The sequence below is a fragment of the Brassica napus genome, chromosome A6 (genome assembly GCF_020379485.1).
Source record: "Brassica napus cultivar Da-Ae chromosome A6, Da-Ae, whole genome shotgun sequence".
Classification (NCBI taxonomy): Eukaryota; Viridiplantae; Streptophyta; class Magnoliopsida; order Brassicales; family Brassicaceae; genus Brassica; species Brassica napus.
Genome location: NC_063439.1, coordinates 9168376 through 9181289, shown reverse-complemented (window position 1 = coordinate 9181289; position 12914 = coordinate 9168376). Strand labels below are relative to the sequence as shown.

Sequence of the window (12914 nt, the reverse complement as noted above, 5' to 3'; positions counted from 1 at the left end):
TTCAAAAGATCTAACCGAGTAGAATAATATGGTTATTTTTGGTACAAAAATCTGAACTCGTTTCAGATACATTTGTTATTTAGATATTTTTAGGTTTCTATACATCAAAACTGAACTCATCCAGACCTATAAAGACCCTAATCAGAACCCAAACATAAATTTATAATATTCAAACATGTCTTAATTTAAAAAAAAAATGATATTTGAAAAGAACAACATGTACCTAAAAAGATAGCCAATGTTTAGGTCTAACTGATTTTATATAAACTAATAAAAAAACTATTTCTATGTTTTTGGCTAAATTAAGTGAAATAAAAAAAATTATTTAGTAAAATAATTATATGGAACGAAAAATTAAGTGATAATAAATGTAATACATTTTTATTATTTTTATTTAAGTTATTATTTTATTCACAAAATATGTTTTTAATTATGTTTGTACCTATGTAATTTTCCACTGATTTAAAATAAAATAAAAAGAAAGTTTTCGTAAAACAAACTAAGCCAAACGTTTAACTATATGCAAAATCCAGTTATTTTAGATTTTAGATTTTATAATTGGCACAAAGTTAATTTGATTAACTAATAAATAAAAATTTGCACTGTTATTATTATGGTAATATAATTAATATTGTGATGAATTGTTAAGGTAATATAATTAATGAAATTGTTAAACTGAATGAAATATGAAAAGACAACTAATGTAATTATACTAATAAAATTACTAAAAGGACACTATATTTTTTTTACACATATCCATGTTTTCAAATAATTTTTATTTATATTGTTATTCATGTTTTGAAATAGTACCAAAAAGTATTTCAGTTTTAATAATATAGATGCCAGCCACATCAGTATTTGTGAGAAATTTATAATGTTCCGCCTTTTCTCTTTTGTTACTCGATTTTTTTTGTCCCTACATAAGGCCAAGGAAAAGAACTAAAATTCTCCAAAATATAAACCTACAAAGATTAGAACAAAATAAAAACATTTTTGGTTATATTATTGATACCATTCAAAGTATCCTAAGAAAGTGACTTTTACTCTCTCAAATAAGAGGTTCACTTGTAATACTTAAGGATTGAATCCACGAAGAAATATGACACACAGTAGATCATAATCAGCAGTGGTTAAGCTAGATAAATTATTAAAACAATAAATAAGCAAGCGAAGGGAACAAGACAGTTGTTCAGTTGGTTGGTTTGAGGTTTGTACACAATTATTAGAAAACGCTAGATCTAAGGTTTCTATTCAGATAATCAGAATTATAGAGGTATAAAATACTTAGGTTGTCAATCCTAGAACTCGACTTCTTATGAGAAAGTATTCCAGCTTTCGCTGTTGAATCAATCCTATTGACTAAGTCCAATATTCCAGCTCTCGCTTGTTGATACGGATCAAACGCCGATCGATGTTATATGTTATGATAAGAACGTCGATCGATGTTCTGTTAGGAAAGCGTAAGCGAGTTGATCGATAGGTTCAACTGTATTGTCTAAATCAGCTTTCGCTTGTACAGAACCTACCTCAAGAGAATTAATTATGGTACAGAACCTACCGTCGTAGTTGTTCACAATCTTATGTTCAAGGTTCTAGTTAGCTACTGTAGAACACATGCATTAACCACAATTCCTTGAATGATATTTATCACCTTAGCAATTCTATATTTTGGCCAATTCCTCATAATTTATTTGAACCCTAAATCTAACAGATGAATTACTGAGACGTAGCAAAATAATTTATAATCATAAACATACACTGCAGAATAGAGTTAGAAATACTAGAGTTCTAATACAAATATCTGAAAGAGTCTTGGATCTTCTCTCTAAACTACTAAAAATCATAAGTATTGTTTGCTGCGAAAATTATGAAAGTATGAAAAGCATGCCTTGCCTAGAATAATGGTAGAATAAATAAATATTAGGTTAAAATCGACCAGAGGTATGTCTGTAAATGTGTGTGACTTGGAATTTAAGTCGGCTGTCTTGCGCGTTTCGATGTCGATCGACGTTTGTCTCTGAGTGTAGACCTTCGGACTGGTTCGATGGTTAGCTAAAAGCTTCTTCTCATTTTATTTCTAAAATACTCCAAAAATCATTATTTTCCTTCAAAACACTCATGAATTTGAAAATATGCTAAAAAAAACTCCAAAATAGAATAATTATATCTTAAAATACTTATATACCATGCTAAAAAATGGATAAAATACATTGTATATCAATTATAATTTTAAACTACATATAAAAGTAAAAAGAATCGTTTTGGTTTGATCGTCACATGTTTAGAGCTTGACTGGTTTCCCCGCTACCACCCGCAAACGCAGCTTTTGCGGTTGGTAGCGGTTGACAGCGTTTCGAAACAATCATACAGACTGCTACAAATCGTTTCACATCGCTCCGAACCTCTTAAATTCAAAAGCTGGTTCCAGCTAGCGTTTGTGGTTGCGGGCGGTTGCGGGAGGATAATTTTTTTTTCTTTTTTTAAAAAACCATATAAATACAAAAATAAAAATAAAAATAAATTTTTTAAAATGAAATTATAAAAATACTAAAATATATCTATTATATTGTAATTAATATTTTAAAATTTTAAAATAAAAATATTTTCTATAATTTTAAAAATTTAACACTATAACTTTGAAAATATAATTTACATATTTATTATAATATTATGATTTTTGATATTTTTATAATTATATATTGTTAATTTATTATTTAACCGCTGTTGTATTTGGTAGTTAACCAGTCATAAGTATCCCGCAAACGCACCAATTTTTAACCGCAGAACCAGTCGTACAAATCTCTTAAAACCGCTAGAAACTGCAGCCATCCGCATCTGCAAACGCCCGCAGCCGCAACCGCAACTGCTGCGTTTAAACCAGTCAGACCCTTAGTAACTGAACTCAACGCTGGTAATATCAAACCTATCTACTTTATTAAAACAGAAGTACAAAATAGAAATACCCCTTAATTTTATCATTTATTTACATTAAAATGCCATTGAGATATTTATTGAACCTATATTTAAGTATGCTTGTCTTTTCCTAATGTATTTTCCTTATTTAAATAATAGATTTACTTAATCAAATCTTAACCAAAATATTTCCTAATATATTTCATATTAACATATTAAATATTTTTAATATTTGTTAGTAATAAATAATAAAATAAAAAATCACACGTCATAATCAATTTATATAACATATAAATAAAATATGAAATAGTTTATTCATATAATATTGGATTTTTATATGATACATTGTGATATAATAGACAATTAAAATCACAAAATATAATTATTAAAAGTAATAAATAAAATTGTTATGTTTTAAAATTTTATATTAACAATTATGTAATAAAATTTATTTAAAAAAAAATATATATATATCTACTTTATTAAAACAGAAGTACAAAATAGAAATACCCCTTAATTTTATCATTTATTTACATTAAAATGCCATTGAGATATTTATTGAACCTATATTTAAGTATGCTTGTGTTTTCCTAATGTATTTTCCTTATTTAAATAATAGATTTACTTAATCAAATCTTAACCAAAATATTTCCTAATATATTTCATATTAACATATTAAATATTTTTAATATTTTTTAGTAATAAATAATAAAATAAAAAATCACACGTCATAATCAATTTATATAACATATAAATAAAATATGAAATAGTTTATTCATATAATATTGGATTTTTATATGATACATTGTGATATAATAGACAATTAAAATCACAAAATATAATTATTAAAAGTAATAAATAAAATTGTTATGTTTTAAAATTTTATATTAACAATTATGTAATAAAATTTATTTAAAAAAAAAAAATATATATATATATATATATATATATATATTATACCATTAGTACAAAGAAAACAATTTAAGTGAAAGCAAATATTTATACAGTCACGGATCAAGCTCTAGAAATAAACAACACTAGCACAAACTTATTTTTCTTTAACAAATTTATTTTAATAGAAATTATAGTTCCAAATATGTTTATATATTTATGTATTTATAATTTTTTTTTAAGGGATGCTAAGATTTTGAAATTGGAAAAAATATATGACACACCTCTATATTATTTTAATTAGGATAACATTTATATCAAAATGTTTTATTAAACTTTTAATTTAAATTTTTATTATAACTGCAAAGATTAATTTTCAATATAAATTTATGTTTAAATGTTACAAATAAATCATTTAATATACGCAAAAAAAAACAAAAACATAAAATAAATATCCGCCCGGTCGGGCGGGTCAAGATCTAGTTTTTTTTTATAATGTAAATTCACATTGTTTGCGATTTTGGTGATATCAATTAGGTTTTTTATTTATAAAATATATTCAAATTTTATGTGGTCCATACTTTGATCGCATTAGTTCACAGGTGTTAAAATGGGTATTTTCAGCAAACATATATATGTACATTTGTGAAAATATTAGTATTTAATTGTGGATATCTTAAAACCATGAAATTTTCACATTAAAAAAAAGTTTTTTGCAGAATTGATCTACAACTTAAAGTCAAACACAAAACTAACTTTTTTTTTTTTGGAAATTGGTTTTGTCCTATTCACCCCACAAGTTCATATAATTCACGAAAATGCCATCAATTTTTTTTTTTGTTTTTTTTCTCGAAAATGACATTTTTACTCTCTCACCCTCATCATCTTTAAGTAATTACAAGATTGTCATTGTCATCAATACCCTAACCACCATGAACAACCAATTTGAAGCTCTTAATGCTCCCAAAATCGAGTTACCGTTCTTTTTTTTTCCATTCTTATGAACTAAACACAACATATCTCTCACTTTCTCTCCACATTGAGGTAAAAAACCAAGATTTTGATTTTACATTTTTTATGGTTCATAAAGTCATAGAAGCTAGCGATTCTGAGTGGGTCACTTTCGTTTGAGATTCTGTGTGTTTGGAGAAGCCTTATGTGTGCTAAGAAAGTTATCTCACCAATTTAAGGTATGAAATCAAATTTTTTTCCAGATCTGTTCATCAGACAACTTACATGGGAAGTCGTCTGGCAGTAGACGACTTACCTGGAAGTCGTCTGGTCAACGCAGAGGTTATTTTTGCAATTGACTTTGAAATCTGTTTCCTGAGACGACTGAAAGTTAAGTCGTCTGATTTTGTTTGATTACAAAAAGACGCCAAACAACCTAGACGACTTACATTTCAGTAATCATAGGTTAGTTTTGCATTTGACTGGATTATTTCACAAGTTTGACTTTCCCGAACGACTTACATTTCAGTCGTCTGGTGAAAATTGAAATATCAATATTTTATTAACACTAAGCGACTTACAATTAAGCCGTTATAGGTTAGTTTTGCAATTGAAAAAAAAACTTCAATATTTAATTATACCCAGACAATTTACAATTCAGTCATCCGCCCGACAACTTACATGTAAGTCTTCCAAGATTTTATTCCGAGATTCTGGTCAAACCTCGTAAATCCTGGACGACTTACAAGTGAGCCGTCTGACGGAACGACTTGTAAGTCGTCTATATATAATTAAATATTGATTTTTTTTTCAATTGCAAAACTAACCTATGACGACTTAATTGTAAGTCGTCTAGTTTTAAAATAATATAAGTCGTCCAGGAAAGTCAAAATTCTGAAATAATCTAGTCAAAAGCAAAACTAACCTATGACGACTGAAATGTAAGTCGTGTAGCTTTTTTGGAGTTTTTTTTAACCAAACAAAAGTAGACGACTTATTTTTCAGTCGTCTCAAATAACAGATTTCAAAGTCAATTGTAAAAATAACCTCTGCGTTGACCATACGACTTATATTTTAGTCGTCTGGAATACTTAGATTACATGATTTTAATTTTTCGGTGATCAAAATATTTTTTAAAAAATTTATAAATTACTTTTAAGATCAGCTACACCAGAAGACTTACTTTAAAGTTGTTCAGACGACTTCCAACATCTCAGACGACTCAGACGACTTACTAGGACTATATTCGTAAAAATAGCTTCTATTTTTTTGTTTGATCACAAGGGACTGGACTGTAATTTCACAAGATTTTTAGGTTAGTTTTGCATTTGATTCAAGTTTGGGTATAAATTTGGGGTTAAAATCAAGTTGTGTGTTAGTTTTGGCAAAAACCCCTTAAAAAAATATATCATTTGAGAATGATTTTGAGATACTCAATATACTATTTTTTATAAATATAATTAAAGTTTTAAAGCTTTTATTTCTCAGCACAATAACACCTAGTTTTACTTCTTTTTTTTATCAACATACCTAGTTTTACTAGATTTTGAAAACTTGTGCTGCTTCTAAAAGGGATCAACTGTTTCCCTTCTCAGATAACAGGTGATGGTGACTCCCTAAGATCAGGATTATCCCTGATTCTTAACTGAGTTTTTAAAGAAAATAACTCATTTAATTAAATGGAAACTAAATATAATGCATATTATCGATTCTTAAGTTAGGATTTTGGTGACCGATTTTTATGTAGGTTTTAGAAACACGTGTCAGCAAACAATTGATTCTATTATTTTTTTCTTTTTTTTTTCTCTCTTTCTTTTCTTTTCTCTCGTCTTCTCCGTCTAGTCTTCTCGTCTTCTCCGTCTCGTCTTTTAGCATCGACACATCTCAGCCTTCGTTCTTGACAGCGAACAACAATTCTTGTCTCCTCAACGTTCCTAATTCCGATACCCTTTCGACAATGCCTTTGGCTTCGGTTCTGATTGTTGTTTCCTCGGCCAAGGTTTTGGTTCGTTGACACAGTTGAGGAACAGGGATCTGAGCTCTGTCCCTGACTTCTTATCTTCTCCGGTAAACAACAACTTAACGACGTTATACGGAGGAGGAGGTGGATTCACTCCTTCGGAGTCACAAGGCTTCACCAGTCTTGCGAAAGTTCTGAAGCCTTTAGAGATTTTAGCATCCTCTGGTGCACAGCCTACTCTGTTCTAGATGCCTGCAAAGAAGGAGGAAGCTTAATGATAGGCTTTATATGCAGAGTGTGGTGAAGCCGATTAAGAAGGATGCGAAGAGAGCTGTGATGAAGAAGAATCCTTTGAAGAATTTGAATGTGATGTTGAAGTTGAACCCGTATGCAAAGACGGCGAAGCGGATGTCTTTTTTGGCTGAGGCACAGAGGGTTAAGGCTAAGAAGGAGAAGCTCACCAAGAATAGGAAAACTGTCACCGTGAGAAGACTTGGAAGAGGAGCTTCGTCTGTGGGCATCTTACAGAGGCCAAACACTGACCAAAACTGGTATGTGGTAGTTTTTTTCATTAGACAAACTCAGCTTCAGTTTTAGCTCTGTGATATTGTGCTTGCTATATACATGTTGTGACTGATTTTGATAAACCAGTGCGAGGCATGATGTATTACCGAAAGGCTTTGGAGCTCCAGGCCTTCCTTGATATGGCAAAGGATGAAGGTGCCTCACGAAACTTTGTTATGATTGCTTCTAAAACCTGTGTACACATTCCTGAATCTGCTTTCCCCAAAAGAGAGGTAAGCCTTCATCCAACCAAAAACACAGTTATTGTAAAATGTTTATATATTAATTACCTAAAAATGTTTATATATGAATGATTAAAGAATATTGAAAAAATGGAACAGGTTCAAGATGTTCAATATGCAATTTGATGAGTTGCATCAGAGACAATCACAATGGACAGTTCCAGTCACAGAGCTAAGAGAGTCACTAAGAATTGCTGTTACTGAAGTATTATTGCCTGCTTATAGATCATTCCTCAAACGCTTTGGGTAAAATCCTGTGTTTGTTTGTATTTTTCTTAGTGATGAGTGTCTAAATTACTTGGAAACGAGTTATTTCTCTTTTGTATAACGTTTACGTATCAAGCTTTGAGCTAAAACCTGATCTCTGTCAGAAAGTATCAAGCTTTGAGCTTGATGATTCTCTAGTTCATTGTGTTCTTCCAAGATTTGAGGTAATTTAAATAAATGGGTTCTCACTAGTTTCCCATTCTTCTTCTTCTGATCTGTGCTTATATAGTGGTTTGATCTTTTGTCTTTAAGGTAGAAGATGGAGCAGTTCAAAGAGAGGAAGTTCGCAGAGAATGTGGTAAAGGTGTCACTTCTTCTAAAGCTCTTTGTGGTCACATGGCTTGTCACTTTGAGAGAGAGAAGAGGGTGTCAAGTTCTCATTTTTTTCAGGTCAAGAAGAGTGTAAAGTCATCAGTCATCAGTCATCAGTCACGGACTTGTGTAGTAATCACTTGTGCAATGCTTACGTACTAACTCTTGTAGTCTTGTATTCTTGCAAACTCTTGTAATCATCAGTCACGGACTTGTAAAGCTTTATGTCTATATAAACTTGTAAACTCTTATAGTCTTGTCTGTATAAACTTTGTATACCAAACTTTTATTCACAACACAACACTTTCTTCATTCATCATGCATTTTCTCTCAAGTTCCTTCTCAAGTTCTTTTTTGAAAACAAGTTTCATAAACAAGTTTATAAACAAGTTTCCTTTGACTTGTAAACAAGTTTTATAAAAAAATTTCATCTCATGGTTTCTTTTTCTCAAAACACTTTTGAAGGATCACTTGATGAAAATTTTGATTAAACCTTTTAGAATTTTTCCATTCGAGCTTGGATTTTTTTTTTCGAATTATTCTCGATTATTGTACTAATCTTTGTTTTTTTAATCTATGTTTTAAATGTTTAATATGTTTTATTTAATAAATAAAATTTTTATTAAATTTTTTTTAAGAACCCCTAATTAAAAAACTCCTATTGAACCGCTCAAAACGGAAATTTCTTAAGTAGAGTTCTTAACCCCACTTAAATATATTTAAAATATTAAATAATCATTAAAAACCCACTTAAAGATCATAGGATAATCATGCTCTAATATTTTGGGCTGGGAAGGAGAACGAAAGGCTTAATTAAACCCAATTCTTTACGGATCTTTTTCTTAATTAAGAAAATCATACTACAAAAAGATTAAAATATCCTCCTATACATTAAAAGAAAAGTCACTTTAGTGATTTCTGCTGAGGTGACACTCATATAGAGCTTTTCAGGAAAAACGTTATAATTCTATTGGCTGGTTTTTTTGAATTTTTCTTTTTCATTTATTTTAATCAATCACTTATGTAGACAAGCCCAAAACTATTGTCAATTTCGTTAAGCCCATATATAGCTAGGGGATAATTATTATCGATTTAGTTTAGCCTTGGGTACCCGTTCGGGTTCGGATCGGGTATTTCAGATTTTAGGGTATTTCGGTATAGAGGTGTAGAACCCGTTCGGGTATTTCTGTACTTCGGGACGGGTTCGGATATTTTTAGTTCGGATTCGGTTATTTTGGATCTGGTTCGGATATTTAGATTTAAAAAAATTAAAATTTTCATTTCTCAAGTTTCTTATATTTAAAAATATAACTTTCAGTTAACTAATTTTTTATTTTTAATAGATTGAATAGTTAATAGATTTGGACATAACATTTTAAAACTAAAAAGGCATTAATTTAGTTATTTTTTTTTAAATTTCAGATGTAACTTTTTGTTAATTTTTTAAATAAAAAACTTGACATGCATTTTAAGTGAGTAGCAAATCATTTTTTTCGTAATTGTATATATATCATATGAACTTAAAGTATGTGTAGTATCAATATAAATATTTTATATAAAATGAGAGATGTAAACTAAAAATATAAGGTTAATTATACATATGTTCAGTTATCTTCGGATATCCATTCGGGTTCGGGTATTATCCGTTCGGGTTCGGGTATCCAATCTCTCCTTATTCAATACCCGTTCGGGTATTTTGCTACTTCGGTTCGGATTTCGGTTCGGGTTTTTCGGATCGGGTTCAGATGCCACTTCGGATATCGGGTAAAGTGTCCACCCCTACTAATTAGGTTGTTTGTTTTTAATAACTTACCTTTCTAATATGGATTACTCGCGCAAGTTAAAATCATTAAATATGCAAATATCTTATTGACAAAATTTGTTTTTAATAACTTACCTTTCTAATATAGATTACTTGCGCAAGTTGAAATCATTAAATATGCAAATCACTTATTCACAATATGGATTACTTGCACAAGTTGAAATCATTAAATTTTATCGATTTAGATTACCATTGGGCAAGATTTAGAATTAAGACAAATATTAAAAACTTTCCTTATTATTCAAACGGTAAACTTGCGCATGTTGATATCATATTTATTATATTGCTTACAAAATATTTTAATGTTTCTAATTAGGTTGTTTGTTTTTAATAACTTACCTTTCTAATATGGATTACTTGCGCAAGTTAAAATCATATCATATGCAAATCGTTTTTTGACAATACACATTTAATATCGATTAAGTTGAAATCATTAAATATGCAAATAACTTATTGACAAAATTTGTTTTTAATAATTTACCTTTCTAATATAGATTACTTGCACAAGTTGAAATCATTAAATATGCAAATCACTTATTCACAATATGGATTACTTGCACAAGTTGAAATCATTAAATTTTATCGATTTAGTTTACCATTGGACAAGATTTAGAATTAAGACAAATATTAAAAACTTTTCCTTATTATTCAAACAGTAAACTTGCGCATGTTGATATCATATTTATTATATTGCTTACAAAATATTTTAATGTTTCTAATTAGATTGTTTGTTTTTAATAACGTACCTTTCTAATATGAATTACTTGCGCAAGTTAAAATAATATCATATGCAAATCATTTTTTGACAATACACATTTAATATCGTTTAAGTTGAAATCATTAAATATGCAAATAACTTATTGACAAAATTTGTTTTTAATAACTTACCTTTCTAATATAGATTACTTGCGCAAGTTGAAATCATTAAATATGCAAATCACTTATTCACAATATGGATTACTTGCGCAAGTTGAAATCATTAAATTTTTATCGATTTAATTTACTCTTGGGCAAGATTTAGAATTAAGACAAATATTAAAAACTTTCCGTATTATTCAAACGGTAAACTTGCGCATGTTGATATCATATTTATTATATTGCTTACAAAATATTTTAATGTTTCTAATTAGGTTGTTTGTTTTTAATAACTTACCTTTCTAATATGGATTACTTGCGCAAGTTAAAATCATATCATATGCAAATCATTTTTTGACAATACACATTTAATATCTTTCCTTAAACGATTTTATTATTTATTGTGCAAAATATTAAAATCATTAATATGAGAATAAATCAACTGTATATATATAGGAGACACCCAATGTCTTAAAATACAAACATTCTCTTTTCATTCTTTAAAGTATTATTCACAAATCTCTCCTCTCATACTATTAAGGTATTACGACAATGCTGCTTGTGTGCTAAGAAAAATGTGTTTAGACGCAAAGGCTCCTCATCTTTAGAACCCTGAACTTAACTCTTTGTGTTTTGTCTCCAAAAAGCATGTATGGTCTATCTTTTCCATGTGTTGAATACTGGTAACGACAATATGGTCTTCCTTTTTTTATATGTAGACCAGGTCGTGAGAGTGATAGTGATCCAGAAAACCTTGATTGAACATGCTGAGAAGCTTCGCCAAGTTAAAGCAGTTCTTGAAGAGGTTCTTTATTACTTTCTCTCTATTTGTTGAATATTGTCCGGGAAAATATTACATAGTATCATTTAGTAATACTATCTTATATCATTTTATTTTGTTGAATATACTATCTTATAAGTAAGCTAGCATTATGCATTTTTTATTTAATTCATGAGGTCATTTTCTCACAACAGAGAACCTTTTGAAATGGCGCAGGGAGGAAATTTCTCAGGGATATACAGGAAGGTTCAACTGAAGCCGCTGAAGTGGGATGATGAAGACGAAGAATAAAGACCTGTAGAGGCCCTTATGATTCTTAAATACAGCGGTGTTCTAACTCACGCTGGTAGAAAACAGGTGTTTACATACTCTACCATTTAATTTGTCATTGTTATATATATATATATATATATATGTTTTCCAAATATGGAAGAATTGTTTAACTTATTGACGTTTAACATCACTTGCCATATAATCTAACGAATATTACAAATAATAATTTATGGAAACTATTCTCTAAATTATTGAAAGACTAATAATGTTTTATTTATTACTTTTAATATTTATAACCTATAAAATAAATGAACGAAATTTTATATAAGATAATTATAATAGTTTTATCCTCTACTTGATGAAATGTGTTCGAATATAATTATATAATAACTATTTTAAATATTACAAATTTCAAAAATGTTTATGCTTATTATTTTTAAATTATTTATCGTTGTTTAAAGAATAAATTTATCATAATTTTAAAATATTTTATAAAATGCTTACAAAATGCAAGGCAAAGTTGTACTTTCAAGAGTTAAGTCGAGATCTGGATTAAAAATCATAATAACTGGTAAAAAAGGGAAGCCGAAGACAAAAACATTGAATGTTGTCTACAAACAAATTTGTCAGAATATTCCGTAGTCACGGTACGTAATTTTAATCTACTTTTTTTCAAATACAAATTTTAAAATATATAAACTGTTACAATTATTTATTTTTTATATTTACCAGATGGGTTGTGATGAGTTAGGAGACCGATGACGGTATGTCAATTTAATATTATTTCATGTTCAATAAAATTTAGAAATTTATAAATTTATCAAATAATGTTAACCCGTCAAATTGCTTACAAAATTTATTAAATTTTTTGCACGTTTCTAATTGAATTTGCTTTCTTTATCGAGAAATGTACTTCATAATTTATATTATTTATGGATAATATTTTGATTTTTATTATATTTTCTTTTAATATGTCTACATAAATGTTTGTTTATTATTTATGAAAAAATAATATTATTCACCTAAAATAAAGAATTACGAAACATATACAATACAATTCTAATTAATGATAATATAAAATCT

At 28.6% G+C, this 12914-nt stretch overlaps 1 long non-coding RNA gene across 2 annotated transcripts; it reads left to right on the top strand.

Annotated features, from left to right (window-relative positions):
• Positions 1-6599: 6599 nt before the first annotated feature.
• Positions 6600-8412, top strand: LOC125610272. 2 transcript variants are annotated; one of them, XR_007340333.1, is made up of 5 exons: positions 6600-7266; positions 7367-7512; positions 7621-7952; positions 8041-8092; positions 8179-8412. It is a non-coding gene; the product is annotated as an uncharacterized LOC125610272 (long non-coding RNA). The 2 variants fall into 2 exon arrangements; XR_007340332.1 differs by having other exon boundaries at positions 7600-7952.
• The last annotated feature ends 4502 nt before the right edge of the window (positions 8413-12914 follow it).